The 18,039-nt window shown below is 46.7% G+C and overlaps 1 long non-coding RNA gene across 1 annotated transcript; it reads left to right on the top strand.

The window, feature by feature from the left end:
• Positions 1–13,923: 13,923 nt before the first annotated feature.
• Positions 13,924–16,646, top strand: LOC116080265. Its single transcript, XR_004114371.1, has 3 exons — positions 13,924–14,028; positions 15,064–15,270; positions 16,244–16,646. It is a non-coding gene; the product is annotated as an uncharacterized LOC116080265 (long non-coding RNA).
• Positions 16,647–18,039: the final 1,393 nt, after the last annotated feature.

The following is an 18,039-nucleotide window of genomic DNA, read 5'->3' as shown; positions in this document are numbered from 1 at the left end:
CTGTCCCCCCTCCTCCTGCTCCCCTCCTCCTGTGCCCCCTCCTCCTGTTCCCCTTCCTCCTGTGCCCCCTCCTCCTGTTCCTCCTCCTCCTGTGCCTCCTGTTCCTCCTCTTGTTCCTCCTCTTCTTCCCCCTTCCATTTCTTCTATTTCTTGAGACAGGGTCTGGCTGTGTAGCCCTGGCTGTCCTAGAACTTACTATGTATCCCAGGCTAGCCTCAAATTCACAGAGATCCACCTGCCTCTGCCTTCCAAGTGCTGAGATGAAAGGCATGTGTCACCACTCCTGGCTGCTGCCGCTGCCTCTCCTCCTCTTCCTCCTTTTTAGCAGTTTAAAAAAGTTTAGAATTTCATACATGAGTACTGTATTTATATCATTCCCACCCCCTTCTTCCCTCCCCAACTCTTCCTTCAACCCCTCTCAAATTCCTGGCCTCTTCTTTAAATATTAATGAGACATCTTGTACATGCATACACATATCCTGCCAAGCCCATACATACTAATTGTTTGTACACATGTTTAGGGCTGACCATTCGGAACGGGATAGCAAATCAGGGACCCATCCCTGGAGAGAACAGATTCTCCATCTCTCAGCAGCCACCGACTGCCTGTACGTCTTCACCTAGGGATCAGGCCTTGTGAAGTTTTCTCCATCCATACTGTCATGTTGACTGGTAGTGGCATGATGCAGGTCTCATTCGAGCAACCATGTTGTTGAGATTTCAGAGGCTGAATTTCTCTGTCCTGTCCAGAAGACCCTACATTACAGTAGGTATCCTGATCCTCTGGGTCTTTACAATCTTTCTGTCCCCTTTTCCATGTTGTCCCCTAAGCCTTGGGTTTAGTGGTTGTGTTGCAGATGTAGCCCTTGGGGCTGGGAAGTTCATGATCACATATTTCATGATCTCTGTATTTCACCCGGTTGTGAATCTCAGTAGTGGCCTCTCTGTCTAATGCCTCTTTGATGTGAAGTGGAGCTACACTGATCTATGGGTAAAGAATAAATATGTAGAATGCAGTTAGGAATTATATTGGTTTAGGTTATGGCATTAGTAGTTTCTCCTCTACGGTCCGTAACCTCTCCAGCCACAGGCAGTTGCTGGAGAGGTTACACTCGCAGGCATGAATTCTCTCCTATCCAGTGGGCCTTAATGCCAATTAGGCAGTTGTTGATTGTCTAAGATAAAGGTGCCACTGTGGAGACACTGAGAGTGCCTTGTCCTGCTGCGCACTGTTGTGGCTCATAGACTCACGGCTGCACAGGACTGTTGATTGCCCAGCTCTCCTGGATGCTTTCCTGACACTTTTTAATCCCAAGAGAGTTAATCCTCAGGGAGGCGCCTTCCAGGCCAGCGCCAGCTCAATTCCTCCACATACTGTGTGTGACATACTGTGTGTGGTGTCTTCACCAATGGGTCTTTACGTTCAGGATCTGGAAGGCAACCAAGGGAATGCCAACAGCCTAGATTGTCTGAAGTGTCTCTTAGACACCCCGGCTCCCAGCAATAACTGGAAGGAAGTTTTCCATGCCTGACATTGGAGTTTTCATTAGTGATCTCAGGGGAAGCATTATCATCCGGAGAAAGCCATTCTCTGTCCTGGAACTCACTTTGTAAACCAGGCTGGCCTCAAACTCAGAGATTCACCTGCCTGTACTCTCAAAGGTTAGGATTGAAGATGTTTATCACCAACACTCAGTTGAGTCCAACATCATTTAAGTCCTATGATCCTTTATAATGACCAGTGTTGTACCTGAATTAGGGGGTCTTTTAAGGTATCAGATGAGAATGAAATAGGATGTTTAACATCATGAACATGAATCTGAAGGTGCTCGAGTGGTGGACTGAGAACTGAATCCCAATTCCACCTTGTGGTAACTGTGTGAGCTTGAGAATGTCATTAAATCTCTATAATCCTTGATCCATGAGAGTCCTTGTCTTCAATGCCAACATGATTGGATTTGCAAAATCCTAGGAGATTGGTAAAACAGCCTTGTAGGTGTGTCTGAGTTCATTTCCAGAGACGTTAACTCAGGAGAAACCACTCTGGTGAGGGGTAAGGTGGCACCATCTCAGGGACTAGAGGCCCTGAAGGAATAGGAAAGAGAAAAGGAAAACACCAGTCAAGTGCCAGCATTCCCTCTCTTTGTTTCCTGGCCCACCACACCAGCCAAGTGCCAGCATCCCTGCTCTCTGTTTCCTGGTCACCACACCACTCCGTTTCATCACACCCTTCCTGCTGATGGACTGAATCCCTGAATCCTCAGCCACAGCATAATAGATCCTCACTGCTTTAACCTGTGTGTACGGTTTTTTGATCACAGCTTTGAGAGGAGTGACCAACATTGCCTCCTGACCTGTGAACCGAGGAGCATTACCTACATCACTGTGTCACTGAGAACAGATTGAGAGCAATCCTACTAATCACATCTGGGAAGAAGAAAACCAAACATCTCTGGGGGGTGTTATTATCAAGGTCGGCCCTGTAGGAGATGGGAGAAGAGAGGGTCAGCCACTGAAGAAGAAGGGAATCTACCCCTGAGAGAGGAGAAGGAGAAGGGATAATGGAAGAGACAGGGAAGACTCGAGGGGGCAGGATCATGATCTGAGAATGGCAAAGCCCATCTCTACCTTCAGTTCTCCAGGTACTCTCCCATGCAACTAATCAAATATTTGAAGGCCCTACATTACAGTGGGTGTCCTGGTCCTCTGGGTCTTAGATTCTTTCTGTCCCCTTTTCCATGTTGTCCCCTAAGCCTTGGGTTTAGAGGTTGTGTTGCAGATGTGGCTTTTGGGACTTGGAAGCTCATGATCACTTATTTCATGATCTCTGCATCTCACCCAGTGGTGGGTCTCAGTGGCCTCTATCTAATGCTTCAAATATTTGAAAGTGATATTTGCATCCCTAAATTATTTTATGTGGTATAACTGAGGTTATGTGATGTGGTGCTCACATACTTTAACATCACCATCCTCTAGGAATCCTCGGTGTTAAAGTGTCTCTTAAAACATGGATCCAGGTATTACCTGACAGGTAACAAGCCAGATGCATGACTCCTTAGATGCATGACTATTGACATAGCTCGAGATTCACTCTGAGCTTGAAGCCAATTACAGTCTCAAAGTCAATTGCATGCATGCCAACTGCAGTTCTTCTGTTCTTGTAGTTCTTTTCTTCTTCTAGTCGTTTAGTATAAAACTCTGCTTGTATTCCTTCTAAGCCTCATTTTCATGCTGGCCTTCCAGTTTCCTTTCCTTGATCCCAGAGGAGGAAGTTACATTCGGACCTGTTAGGTGACTAAAGCCCTACCGACGTGAGTCTTTGTCAGCTAGATCCAGGTGGCTCGGAATTCTCTTGTGACTAAATAAAGATACCACGGTCTTCGTGAATACAGCTGTAGGATGCCCAGGAAGATGGACAGTAATCTGAGCCAAGGACATGTGACCCTTGGATGGAGAAGGTGGTGCCTCTCTGAGCAACCAAGACACTGCTATTAGAAAAGGTCTGAGTACCATCTGTTTGCAAGTGCCAATCACTCTTGGGAAATGCACCTAATTATATAGGAAAGAAGGTAAGTGCCAACCATCAAGAGAGCAAATAGAGACAAGGACTTTACAAGCCAAGGACTGGTGCTCAGTAAACATGGAGGGAATACAGGAAGGGAAAAAAAAAACGGGAAAGCAAATAAATACAAGCTACATGTGGACAGATTTGAGGGCCTCGCACTGCTGAGCAGTGTGGAGGACCCCACTCCTGAAGAAGGGGTGATGGCTGCCCAAAGTGCAACCAGGAAGACAAGGGCTCCCAGTCATAGGGGACCTGCCTTAGATCTACAAACAGAGCATCAGGCTTCAAAGATTCAGGGCCTCCCCTGGGCCTCTGATATCGCGATCATTCTTCCTGGGAATTTTTTTTTTTCCTGGCTGGCTATCCTTCATTCATCACTCTGGAAAATAAAATAAAATATAAAATAAAATAACGATAAATTCAATGCCAAATCAGCCGTTTTGAAAAGCCAGTCCCATCACACTGATCTCTCCAAGAAAGATTTGAGTAAAACCCACTTCTCCGGAAGCTGCTTCAGCGCAGACTGTGGGAGTGGGGGGGGGGGCACAAAGTTGACACGAATGCAATTGCTCCACTTTGGAGAAGGGTAAACTGAGATAGGGCTCAGCAAGAAAGCAGGAAGGGATAGGAATTAGGAGGAGGTACCAGAGCTGCTGTTTGCAAGGACAGCTCTCACCTGTGAGCCCCCAGCCCTCCCCCAGCCCCCTCCCCCACCTCCCGCATGACTTATGATACACCGTCTCCATCTCTTCTGAAGGACACATACAGGGATTGGAAAATTAGCCTCTTGAAGACACTTCAGTTTTAAGTGCAGGAGTAGAATAATACCCTACTTCTCCCCCTTCTCCCAAGCCTTCCTTTCCTTTGTTTTTGGAAATCCACATGACACAGCAGCGTTTTGAAATAACTCTTCTTTTCTCTGGTAGATTTAAACTCCGTGAGAGGAGGAGCAGCATCTCTTCTCATCTGCACGACCTCCTCCCTCCTCGGCGTTTGCATCAGCCCTGTATGCGCAGTGGAGATGGAATAGATATTTAATAATACAGATGCTAATGACTCTTACCTGGGAAGCTGAGCACCTGAACTGATCACCATGCTGATCACTCACTCTCAGGTGTTAACCAAGGAACCGGGAGGGTGTGTGTCACATGGCTGCTACCAACTGGTGAAGACGGACTTGAAATCCAGTTCCAGTTCTCCTGAGCTCTAGAAGAAGCATAGAATCCCACCGCTCAGCTATTCATACCCTCCCCCACCATGGTAGTGACACACATCAGGAAACCCCTCCCCACTTTGACATGAAGAAAGCTGCTATTGTCTAGTCTCAGCCAGACAGGGTCAAGTAAGGACAAGACTCCCTGGAAGCTTCCTGAACTGGCAGCTTTTGAGGCTTCACACGATTGGAAGCCCAGCTGTTCTTGTGGAGTTGACCTGGGTGGTGACCTGTGAACGGTCAGGACAGATAATAATAATGAAGGTTTCCCCTGAGGTCCCAAATGGTTTCTTAGCATTCAAAGCAGGGATGGGGGTTGTCTACTGAGTTGTCAGAATCAATCAGCCTTTTGCCCAGGGGTCTTTGTAGGTCCCACCAGCTATGGAGTTAACCCTGTAAGGAACTTGCTGTAGCACATTAACTTGCTAGAGGCTTCCTGGTAATATTTACTCCTCTTCCTCTTCTTCCTCCTCCTTCCTCTCCTCTTCCTCTTTCTCCTCCTCCTCTTCTTCTCTTCTTCCTCCATCTCCTTCTCCTCCTCCTCTTCCTGTCTTCCTCTTTCTCCTTCTCTTCCTCCCTCTTCCTCTTTCTCTTCCTCCTCTTCTCCCCCTCCTCCTCTTCCTCTGTCTTCCTCTTTCTCCTCCTCTTCTTCTCTTCCTCCTCCATCTCCTTCTCCTCCTTCTCCTCCTCCTCTTCTTCCTCTTCTTCAGAAAAGGGCTCCCAATTTCTCCCTGGCACATAGAAATGAGATACCTTTTCCAGCCTCCCTCGATCATGGGTCCCTGTGCAGTGATGCCAGGGAAAGGGGTGTGTGGGTGGAGAAGGGCGTCCTATCCCACGGAGAAGAGGGAAGGATATGTCCAGTGTTAAGGTTGGTGAGAAAGGAAGATAGAAAGATATGCACTGTTGACAGCTACAGAAAGCCTCCATCCAGGTTTTATTTACATAAGAAGACAGTAGATTCTATCTTGTTTAATCATTTGCTGGTGAGGGAGTGGAGTCATTAAGGACTGAATCTAACTCCCACCTGGGTGGGGCATGGTGTTGCTTGTCCCACAGAAGCCACTGTAACCTGAAGTCATGAAGATCTGTGAAAACAGAACGCTGAGTCCATGAACTGTTTTCTAAGTTGTCGGCTAGAGTCTAGATGGCCAAACCCAGGGTCACTGCAGTGGCAGGTTGAGTGGAGAAGAACGCATCCAAGGAGAGAATTCTTAGGCACGTACTCCTATGGACTGAAACCCTACAAGCCCACTATGCTGACTAGCTTAGTCAACTTGACACAAGCTAAAGTCATATGACTGGAGGAAACTTCAGTTAAGCAAATAAAGCCTGTAGAGCATTTCCTTAATAAGTGATTGATACAGGAAGGTCCAGTCCGTTGTTCATGGAGCTGCCCCTGGACTGATGGTCCTGGTTCTCTAACAAAGCACACTGAGCAGGCCATGGGGAGCAAGCCCGTAAGCAGTACTCCTAGGTGACCCTTGCATTGGCTCCTCCCACCAGGTTTCTGCCCAGACTTCTTTTAATGATGACTGGGGCACCCACAGAGGCTCATTTTTCTGTGTATGTGTGGAGGAGATGTAGAGGATATACCCATGGTTATAACAAGGGTAGGGGGCCATCGTGGACATGTTTATTCACAGATGTCTGTACTAGAAGTGCAGGGCACCTCTAACTTCTGCAGCTTGACAGTTTCTCTCTCAGAATTGCTTTTCTCTGATGGCTTTTCTAACCCCCACACAGTGGGCAGAAGCCCTGCCCCTGGGAGCCTTAGGACTACATTGGAACAGGTTAGACCCTCTTTTCTCTCAGCTATGCAAACATACAGGGACTGGCCATTGTTCGTCAGACTTGGGCTCATATCTAGCTTTGAACACACTGTTGATTACTAGGCGTGGGCCGGCCGGTGTCTGTTCTGTGGCTGTCTGTTAGCTCCATCAGAACTAGAAGCACAGACAAGTGCAATGAAAGTAGAAGAAGGATGATGGAAACAGAAAAATGTGCTGAGCTGTCAAAACAAAGGGTTGGGGTTTTTCTTTAATGTTTTAAAATTATTTTTATTTATCTGTGTGTGTGTGTGTGTGTGTGTGTGTGTGTGTATGCAGGTGCTCAAGGAGACCAGGAGAAAGCATCAGATCCCTGGAACTGGGGTTATGGGCAGTTAGAAGATACCAGATGTGGGTACTGGGAATGGAATCTGGGTTCTCTGCAAGAGCTTCACATGCTCTTAACAGTTAGCTCTCTCTTCAGAAACACCTCCACCCCCTCTCACCCTCCATTCTAGCCAGCTTTCTTTCTTTCTTTCTTTCTTTCTTTCTTTTTTTTTTCCGAGACAGGGTTTCTCTGTGTAGTCCTGGCTGTCCTGGAACTCACTCTGTAGACCAGGCTAGCCTCAAACTCAGAAATCCACCTGCCTCTGCCTCCCAAGTGCTGGGATTATAGGCGTGTGCCACCACCACCCAGCGCCAGCTTTCTTAAACCTTGCTCAGAAGGTAACCCTGGCTCATTGATTTCAGTACCTGTATTGGATCCATAAATAAACCTGAGATACAAGGAAGGGTGCCTGGAAGGAAGATGCAGTCTTTAAGGGGAAGGATCCATTTTGCTCCCAGCTGAGTGCAAATAGGATCTGGGCTAGGCAAGAGAGATGCTAAGGATAGGTCCCCCTTGCTAGACAGTGGGCCTCAGAAAAATACTTGCCTGATTGGCTATATTATGCTATAATTCAAGTGTTCCAATACATTTAGTAGAAATAGGGGAATGTCACTTGAGTGCTGATTTCTTTCACATGGTTACATGGCTGGGTATTAAAAAAAAAAAATGGTAGGCTGGGGATGTGAGCTGGTACCTGGTGAATTCAAGGGGAAGCCTGGCCCCATAGCCCAGGTGAAGTGTGACCCTCATCTGCTCAGCCTCAGGAGTTCTGTGGTGGTTCATAGTGACTATTGATTTGACAGGATCTAGGATCATTTAAGCAGTATACCTCCAGGCAGGTCTGTGAGATACTATCTAGTTTGAGTTAATAGGGGTGGGAACACCAACCCTAAGTGTGGGTGGTACCAATTCTGTGAACTGGTATGCCAGATTGCATAAAATGGAAGAGTAAATAGAGCCTCAACATTCGTCTCTCTCTGATTCCTGATTGTGGATATAATCTGACAGTTGATAAACTAACTGTACCTTCGAACCGTGAGCCAAAATAAACTGTCCTTTCCTAAGGAGCTTTTGTCCAGTGTTCTGTCATAGCAACAAACACACATAATTAAAACAAGGTGGTGGAAGAGCCCCTGGGTCAGCATGACCCTACTCCACCTTGCTTCAGAGGAATGCCTGGATGAGCCACTCCAAGGAAACACTGGAGCTACACAGCCAGGACAGCCCTGCTTGTGTCTGGAGGATGCCTGGCCTCAGTGTACAGGGTGAGGGACCAGAGGACAATCTCTGCTCCCTGTAGGAAATCCGCAACCAAAATCACCACAAGAAATGTAGCTGACCCTTGCACCCTCAGCCTCTGGAGGTAGGAATTGTCCTTGTGTGTGCCATAAAAGAAGCAGAACCCAAGAGTGATAGCACAGACCTGTAATCCCAGCTCTCAGGAGGCTGAGGTAGGAGGATGAGAACTTGTGTCCAACATAAATAAACAGGAATACAAAGCAATAATAACAACAAAACAAAAACAGAATCGGTAACAAACCTTACAAAATGTCCCAGGAACTCTTTCTCACTACAGCCCCCATCCCAAATAAATATGACCAAACCTGCTGGTCTGCCTCCAACACCGGTGGTGATCCCCATGGAAGAGGGACATGGGCCTGCCTATGGTACCATTGCTTGTACAGAGTGCACAGGCCTTGAGTGCACAGTTGGGTTTGTATGCACACAGCCTGACTACATGTGGCCCCTAGGATATCCATCTCTAGTTAAGGGAACTTCCTTCCCCAGATCCTTACTACCCTGGGTGATGGGACACTCAGGACGAAGAACAAGGCAAGGACTTTACTCTAACTGAAGTTTAGTGGGTGACAAATAAGGACTGCTACTTTCCATCATCACACACTTTCCTTCTGTGTCCTAAAACCAGGTAAGAGGACAATGAGCACTTGGTGGTGTAATAGTATTTGAGAGATAGGGGAGCAGTAGTTTAAGCTCATCCTTGGCTGTATAGTAAGTCTGAGGCCAATCTGGGCTACATAAATCCTACCAAAAAAAATGTAAAAACATAAAATTTACAGTCATCTCTCATTAAAATCAAAACTGAATGCTCTTTGAGCCCAACCTAGAGGAGTGAAGCTGTGTTCTCATGGAAAAATCCAAAAATAAATCCTCAGTTTTAAAAATCAAGACCAGACGTCTCTCAATGTTTAAATTTTACAGACTATAGAGTTAAATATAGCAACTTACATTAACAAATATTTAAAGACATAAAAAAAATTAAAGGCATTACAACACCAAAAACATTAGAAGGAGCACCAAACTTCAGTGAGGCTGACATTTAATTCATCCAAGTTGAACATGTGGCTCTAGTTACGTGTGGTTCCTGGCCAGAACTATGAAAACTAGCGAAGAAAAGCTGCCAGCCAAGGCCACACAGCTCCTTCTTACCCCCACCCAAGACAGCCCAGGATTCGGTCCCCACCTATGCACACTGGACCCACCCTCACATTCCACCCCTGCATCTGGGCCCCACCCATGCACACTGGACTCCCCCTCACACTTCACCCCTGCACAAACCCCACTGTCTCTCACTGCACTTGCAGGATTGAGAGCTTCCTCAAAGCTTGAACATTGCCTTATTCGTCCTGGGATCTGTGATGTGCACATGAGAAAAATGAATGAATGACCGAGAGAAGCAAAGGAAGGGCTGGGATAGCCAAGGAAACATATTTTTCCTAGCAAATCCTTGAGGAAGGGCTGGATCCCTGTCTCTGTGAGCAGAGCGCTTGCCTGGCATGCAGGAAACCCTGGCTTTGATCCCCAGCACCACAGAAGTTGGGAGAGATGAGTCTCGTCTGGAATCCCAATACCTAAGAGGATCAGGAATTTGAAGCCAGCCTCTGCTACACAGTGAGTTTCAGGCCACCCTGGACTACATGAGGTCCTATCTTAATCATCTTCAGCCAGGCGTAGTGGTGCACACTTTTAGTCCCAGTACTTGTCAGACAGAGGCAGGTGGATCTCTGAGGCTAACCTAGTCTGCATAGTGAGTTTCAGGACAGCCAGGGCTACATAATGAACACATACATCCTCTTAACTGTCTATTTGAAGTATTTGATCAATTGCAATTTATTATAATTATCCTATCCTGTTCTAGAATATTAGAAATAATTCTATATCCAGCTGCTATCCTGTTCTAGAATATTAGAAATAATTCTATATCCAGCTGCTCTCATTTAAAGTGTCTCCCCATTCTTCCCTCCCTGTGCACCCTTCCCAGACTCCTAAAGTCCCTGTCTACTCTCTACTTCTAAGACAAGTTTCTGGGGTTTTTTGTTTTTTTGTTTTTTGTTTTTGTTTTGTTTTGTTTTGTTTTTTGTTTTTTTGAGACAGGGTTTCTCTGTGTAGCCCTGGCTGTCCTGGAACTCACTCTGTAGACCAGGTTGGCCTCGAACTCAGAAATCTGCCTGCCTCTGCCTCCCAAGTGCTGGGATTAAAGGTGTGAGCCACCACTGCCTGGCCTAAGACAAGTTTTTTAGAGCATCCATCTTTAATGAGAACATACATTGGTCTTTCTGTACCTCATTTCCCTTACCATTACGTTCTGTCCATGTTTCAGCATAAGACAGGACTTCTTCTCTTTCATGGTTGAAGAGTAAACAGATGGACAGACAGATCATACTTACTTCTCCTGTGGTAGAGATTGAACTCAGGGCCTTGAGCATGCTAAGGCAAGTGTTCTACCACTGAGCCACACCCCCAACTCCACCTTTTCCTTATGCTCTTTAACCTGTTAACGGTTACCTATGTTGGTACAGCTTCAATGTACATAAGAGTGCGGGTGTGCTTCTCCACACGTTCATTTCACTTCCTTTGAATAGATATCTATGAGTAGGCTTATTGAATCACTGTGGCTTTATAGTTGTAGATTTTTGAGGAACCCCTATATTGTTTCCCATAATGACTAAGCCAATTTACATTCCTACCAACAGTACGATACACTTTTCATTATTTATAGAATGATTATCCTATTACTTAACCCATAACTTATTAGAAAGCATGAGTGGGTGAGTCAAGAGCTTTTGATTGGAAGAAGTAGACACATGCAAATAGCTCTCAGGAATTGTGGGGTCTCTTTGAAGCCCAACTGAGGAATTGTGGGGTTCCTTTGAGGCTACATGTAAGCCATGTCCCAAAGATGAGTGCCAAGGTAAGTTGGGAAAAGGCACATGGGGCGGCCGGGTGGAAGAAATGTGAGCTTGTTGCATGACAGTCCAGGATGTAGCTCCAGAACCCAGAGTCTTCCAAGATCAAACAGAGTTCTAAAAAGCAAGTGCTGGGGTGTTTGGGGGCTGGGAGTTAAGCAGCAGAGTGCTTGTCTGATATCCAAGGCTCTGGATTCAATTCCCAGCACCATAAAATAAATAGCTGAATCAGTTGTACTGGCACGTGTCTGTGATTCCAGCACTCAGGTTAATGCAGGAGAATTGCCCAGGCCACATAGCAAGACCCTGTCTAAATAAATAAATACATCCACCTTCCTGTCAGCCCCGTAGCTCCTTCATGCTCCCTCGTGGAGCTCCTTGGCTATTCTATTTGTTTACCTGCTGACCCCTCAGCTCCAGTGCTCCATCTCCCTCTTGCATCATGAAATATTCACTGTAATTCTCCTTGTCAAATTGGCCAAGACAGGGCTCAAGGTGGACTGGTTATGTTGACTCTTCCTTTGTGAGCTGTGTGGTATGGGGTTAGGTAATGAGGATCCTAGTAGAGCTAAAGACATAGCAGGCATTCTGAGGGCCAAGACCCCAGCCTCGGGCCATAGATATGACATTAATAAAATATACAAGAGAAAGATAGAGATTATTTGGAGAGAAATGCTGAGTTGTAGCTTATTTCTGAATTAGAGATTTTTTTTTATGTTGCAAAGGTGGGGCATAAATGTCCTTAAGTCCCATGCTGTCAAGAAGATGCGTCAGAGGAACCCACTTGGGTCAGAGTCAACAATGGGTGTCTGTGTGTATGCCATGCTTAGTAGAGGGTCTATGGTGGGTGGGGGTGGGGCAGATACATGTCTTGACAAGAAGTGAGTGTGTCAGTGATTTATATCATGCATTAATTAGGGAAATCTACAGGTGCAAAATGGGACAAAATACAAGGTAGGGGTAAATATTCAGTCAGAGAATAAAAAGGAAGGCTGTAAAAAATTAAATATGATTAAAGTCCTGTGGGGCCCCAAAACCTTTGGGGTTACTTGGGGGTTATTTATTTGGGGAGGTTTTCCCCCCCTCCATGAAAAAATGTGATTTGCATTTCTATAGAAAAGAGAAGTTGCCTTTATTTCTCTGCCAGCTAAAGAATTTAAAACAGGTAGCAGCAGAGAAATCTCACACATTGCAGACAGAATCAGCAGAAGAAAAGCCATTTATTGGAGGTAAGGAAACACACATATTCAGCAGACACACACAGAAAAAGGCCCTCTGCAGACCGGAGAGGGGGCTCAGGAAAACGGAAACTGGCTTTTCTTGAGGGCTGTGCTTTTAAGAAGACATGACTGTCTTTGTGGTGGGTTTGTCTGCAGTTGTGGCGTGTTCTGTCCTGATGCAATCGAGCCTATCCATCAGCAGGGCCGGGCTGACTTGGTGGGAGATAAAAGCTACCAGGCTTAAGGTTGAGGCAGAAGCTGGCTATCTCAAACATTTACCACCTTTCTTGCCTAGCCTTGACCTTCTTCTTCTCTGTGTGCACCAGGGAATGTGTCTAATTCCTAGTCTCTCATTTCCTTGCAGAGTCATCTAATTTTGTAGTTATAAATGTGTAGCCTCTAATTCATGAGACACTGTGATTTAAAGATACCTTTCGCCAAAGAGCCGGGCAATTCTCGAATGGTAATTCTTGGGGCTTTTTGTTTTGGTTGGTTGGTTGTTTTTGAGACAGTGGTTCTTTGTGTAGTTCAGTGTAGCCTCGAACTCATGACCTACCTGCTTCGGCCTCCCACATGCTGAGATTATAGGTGTGTACCACCAGAACCAGCTATAGCTTTAACACTGGGGAAAATCCACAAACTTTTGTTTCAGTGGGTACTTTTAAAGGGAAAACCACGATGACGATGTGAAGGCACGTGTCCAAACAGTGGGAGGAGCAGGAGTAGCAGGTCCCTCTATCTGGCCTGACCACTAACCAGGATTTACCACTAAAATCTCTTCTCTCCTTGTTCAGAGTCTGGGTCTGTAAAATCGAGGACTACTGAGCATTACAATTGGTAGGACATTGCCCCTAAGGCCACTTTCAATTTGCTTGTTTGTTTGCTTACTAGCTGGCTGGCTGGCTTGTATTTTGTGACAGGATTTCTCTGTGTAGCCTTGGCTGTCCTGAAACTTGATCTGTAGACCAAATCTGTCTTGAACTCATCACAGAGATCCCCCTGCCTCTGCCTCCCTAATGCTGGGGTTTTAAAGGCATGCGCCACTACCGCCGGTCCATTTTCAAAAATTTAAAAATGGCTTAGCTCTCCTTCCTCCATACATCCTGCTAGGGAAGCAAGCAAAGAGAGGCAGGCATCCAAAACAATCCACGTGCCAACATCCCTGGGCTGCCCTCTCCTCTGAGTTCCGTGGCGACTTCCCCAGTAGAATGCAGGAACCAATTTGCAGGCCTTCCGACTGGGCACCTCCTCCCCAGCGTCCTGCTCCAGGATACAAAGCCAGACTGCACCTGCGCCCCGCGGAGACCGGCAGCTGCTGGGCGATCCCGACTGCCGGGCCACATGCATCAGGGCTCCTGGCAGGCAGCCGAGCTTCGCGGGCTCCTGGCCTGAGGTCCACCCCAGCCCCAGTCGCTTCCCAGACCGGTGCCCCGGGAGCCACCCCTTGTTTTCATAAACCACACGCTGCCTCTTTGGGCACATTTGCCAGTTGCCATGGGCGTTTTCTGTTTCGACCCAAGCAGGGATGCAGAGTTAGTGATTCTGAGCTGCAAATTCGGTGTATTGGGGGCCTCCCCGCTGCAGCAGCCTTATTCTGGAGAGGTGCAAAGGCCCACTCTCTGTTCTCACGGTTCTTCTCCAGTCGCCTGACCTTTGGCGAGGTACCAGGTAAATGTTTCTCTAAGGCCTTTGGTCCTTCCTTTCCATTCTGAAAAGCTAAAGCTATTTAAAAAAAAAAAATACAGTAGCTTCCCCAGCATTCCCCAGGGACCAATTGAACCACACCCCTTTTTTCTCCTCTAAAATAGATAAAGCCACAAACTGAAGCCCTCTGGTTGCTTCTGCCAACTCCAAATGGGCCCAGACCCACAAAAACCAAAAGTGGACTCTCCAGGAACTGGGGGTGGGGGTTGGAGATGGAGGAAAAACAGGGAGGGACTCAACGATCCATGCCTGCACTTAACGCCACAAGGAAGGGGCCTAGAGGACGGACAGCAAGGGGTATCTGAACCACAGAGAGCTTCAAAACGCTGTACCGAGTACTCATCTAATCCCGCTCACCAATGGACCAGAGAATGAACTGGCACTTGGGGATGGAGGGACAGGTCTTTTTGGCTTAAAACCAGGTTGCATTGCGCCCACGCGCGTTGAGTGCGCACATGCACGCACATGCACGCACTCGCATTCTCACACGCATAGGCATACACACATTAACCGTTTAGTATTTCACCAGATTTGTGACAATCCAAAATGCCACTTATGTCCTAAACACACTTCTAAAGTATCAGGTGCCTCCTTAGTTTAAAAACTACTGCTGGATAATTTCCTAAAATACAGTCTAAAAGATATTAATTAGGTCTTTGAGGTTATAAATAGGTATTAAATGAGAAGAGTCGTGGTCAGAATCGTGCTGGGTTTAGGAAATGGTGAGTTCTAAAGGAGAACAGGATTTTCGATAAAATTTCTCAGAACCTTTAATATATAAATATGTGGTTTGAGTCACAAAATATGGGATAGAGTATGTTGTTTCCTAAGTTTAATTGACCTTGGGTTTCTTTGTCATTGATGGTTTTTTTTGGGGGGGGGGAGTATTCCTGTTAGATGGACCTCACCTTGGGTGACTTAAGTACACTGTGTCCTCCGGAGCACTCTTGTTTAGTTGATTGATTGGGGGTTTGTTGTTGTTGTTGTTTTTCACAACAGGATCTTCGTATGGAGCCCAAGCTGGCCCTAGTTCAGTCTCCAAGGTGCATCCAGGCCCAGCTTGCTCTTGCATTTTACTGAACTGAAACCTTAAGAACTCAGGCAAACAGAATGTGAAGACAACAGGAAGTTGGCTGTAGATAGAGGAAGCCACTGCAAAGGTGGCGTCAGAGAGAAACCAGTGTGGTGAACTCCTGGCATGCGCAGGTGATAAGAGGTTCTGAAGGGGGGAAAAAAACAGCCTGGCCAGTGCCTTTGGCTTGCACTCCTTAAGGAAACGAAAATAGCCCAGGTGGCTGAGAGACGTGTGTGTGTGTGTGTGTGTGTGTGTGTGTGTGTGTGTGTGTGTGTGTGTGTATGAAATTATTCAGATATGACAGATGGACTGGACGTCTTTTCTCTGCTGGCCTGGCATCCTCAGCATGGAAAGTCCTGCCTGGGAGCTGGGTCATGGCTGCTACAGTGAAATACTGGAAATAAAAGCTCAGACAGATATAATAGCAGTGAGTCACAGTAAACCGAGAGCCATCAGGTGCTCAGGAGGGAGGCTGATGCCAGGAGGCTGAGCAGAGCAAGCGAGCTGGCCAGGAGCAGGACACCCCTGTGGTGAAAGGCACAAAGAGCCAAGTGTTCCAGTCAGAAGGGTCGGGTTTCTCATCATGGAAGCTGAAGCTGTGCACACTGAACTCAGGCTTTGCTCCAAGGTCTCTGGGCACAAAACCCTGCCTAGTTCTACCCTGGAGAGGGTGCCAGCCCAGCACCTTCATTCCTCTCAGGGCATTGGTAGGGACTTCAGGGGCCATAGGGACTCTGTTGCTCCCTGAGTAAAACTGGGTGAGCATCCCAGTGGCCATCAGGGTCCCAGCCCCCATCCCACTCCATCCTCTAGGTGCTTGAAAATCTGAATTCTACTACCTTCAGAGTTTCTCTGGGCTCTGAAGCCTCTCCCTGAGCAGTTTATAAACTGTTGGCTCTTAAAAAGTTTTCCGGCTTAACTGGATGGGCCAGTGCCTGAGGCCCTGCCCTTGAGACCATAGTTCCAAAGATAGAACAGATAGGGTCCCTAAACCCTAGTTATTCAGGTCTGGTGGCCTTGGAGAATCCTATCTCAAGGCTGCTACACAGCCAGGGTGGCAACACACAAATAAACTTGGGTAATTTTTTTTCCTCTCTCTCATAGGTCACAAGCTTATTAAACTTGGATGACAGTAAACCAATGACTAACCCGGTAATTGAAACCACAAGCCGAAGATCTCTAGGGCCTGTTCTCTAGGCCAGGGCCCCTCATCTTTCCCTTAGCAGAAAGAAGCCTTTGTGGATTCGAAACCCTCCGTGGCAACCCCACCTCCTCTCAAGGTTGTTTCCCTAGCTTGTCTGAGACTTCATCCCAACTCCTTCCCTGTCCACTGTAAGGATGGAGGAAATCTAACCTTTTAGCCGAAGCACACACAGCCCATACTCCCTCCTGTCTGACATGTTTCCAACAGACTAAAGTTACTAAGCCCTTCCTGCCGGGAGGCGCTCAGCTTTTTCTGTTCCATGAAACTTTGGCTTCAAGCGCTCAGAGCCGCCCAGTTCCTCAGGAGACTGAGTTAGGAACTTCAAAGTGACAAACTACAGCTGAGAAGCCCCCAGAGTCGCTTCCAAGACTGCCTTTTCCAGCCTGAATCTTCTGGGGGGGGGGGGGCAATGTTTCTCCCTCGCCTCTGAAACCACATAAACAGTGACGTTTACGATGACCTCCAAGGCACTTCTCTGCTTCTACCTTTAATTTAGGCTCCAGGCCTCCACAGGAATGCGCACTAGGAGTCCCCACCTGCCTTGGGCATGCTCTGTGATGTCTCTCCACTGCCTCGATGCAGGTTCTAGCTGCTCGGCTTTCTCCTTTCTGTCTAGATTTATCCGGTCCACTGAGGATGGAGAAGGATCTACCTTGGGATGGGGATGTTACTGTGGTTGCAACATGCCCACAACATTCATGTACTGGGAACTTAATACCTAATGCAACAGTGTCCGGGTGGGCATTAGAGCGGAAACCCTAGAAGCCCTCGGGAGGCCGAAGCAGGAAGATTCTGAGTTCAAGACCAGGCAGAGTGACATAAGAAGTCTGAGGCCAGCCTCAGCTATAGAGTGAGACTCTGTCTCAAAAAAACAAACAAGAAAAGGAGCTATTAAAGGGACTTTTACAAGGGACCTTCACAGGAACTTTTAACAGACATTCCCGCGATCGCTGTTGCGTTTGGTTTGCTCTCTTGTTCCACGAGGGCCTTCAGACGCATTATGATGCTGCAGAAGGCTCTAAAGGGCTGCAGCCTGGGCAACCTGTATATTTCAGTCTCCAGGAGACAAATGGATTCTTAAAATGTGTGTGTGTGTGTGTTTGTGTGTATATGTGTGTGTATGTGTGTGTATGTGCATGTATGTGCGTGTATGTGTGTGTATTGTGTGTGTATGTGTGTGTATGTGCGTGTGTGTGTATGTGTATGTGTGTGTATATGTGTGTGTATATGTGTGTGTATGTGCATGTATGTGCGTGTATGTGTGTATATTTGTGTGTATGTGTGTATATGTGTGTATGTGCGTGTGTGTGTATGTGTGTGTATTGTGTGTATGTGTGTGTATGTGTGTGTATGTGTGTGTATGTGCGTGTATGTGCGTGTATGTGCGTGTGTATGTGTGTGTATGTGTGTGTGTAGTAGTAATAGTAGTAGTAGTAGCAGTTGTTGTTGTTACTGTGCATGTATGCATGTCGTCTGTATGTGGGTGCACATGTGGAGGTTTGAGGACAACTCTGTGGAATCAATTCTCTCCCTTCCTCTCCTTAAGTAGGTTCTGGGAATCCTGCCAAGTGATTTTTGTTCTTTATAAATAACCCAGTCTGCGATATTGTGTTATGGCAGCATGAAATGGACTAAGACTAGTGGACCATATAATTTTTATATACTATCCCAGAACATATTTGTGTTTTAATTTAAA

This window comes from Mastomys coucha, unplaced genomic scaffold (assembly GCF_008632895.1).
Source record: "Mastomys coucha isolate ucsf_1 unplaced genomic scaffold, UCSF_Mcou_1 pScaffold6, whole genome shotgun sequence".
Taxonomy (NCBI): Eukaryota; Metazoa; Chordata; class Mammalia; order Rodentia; family Muridae; genus Mastomys; species Mastomys coucha.
This window is presented reverse-complemented; position numbering and strand designations above follow the sequence as displayed.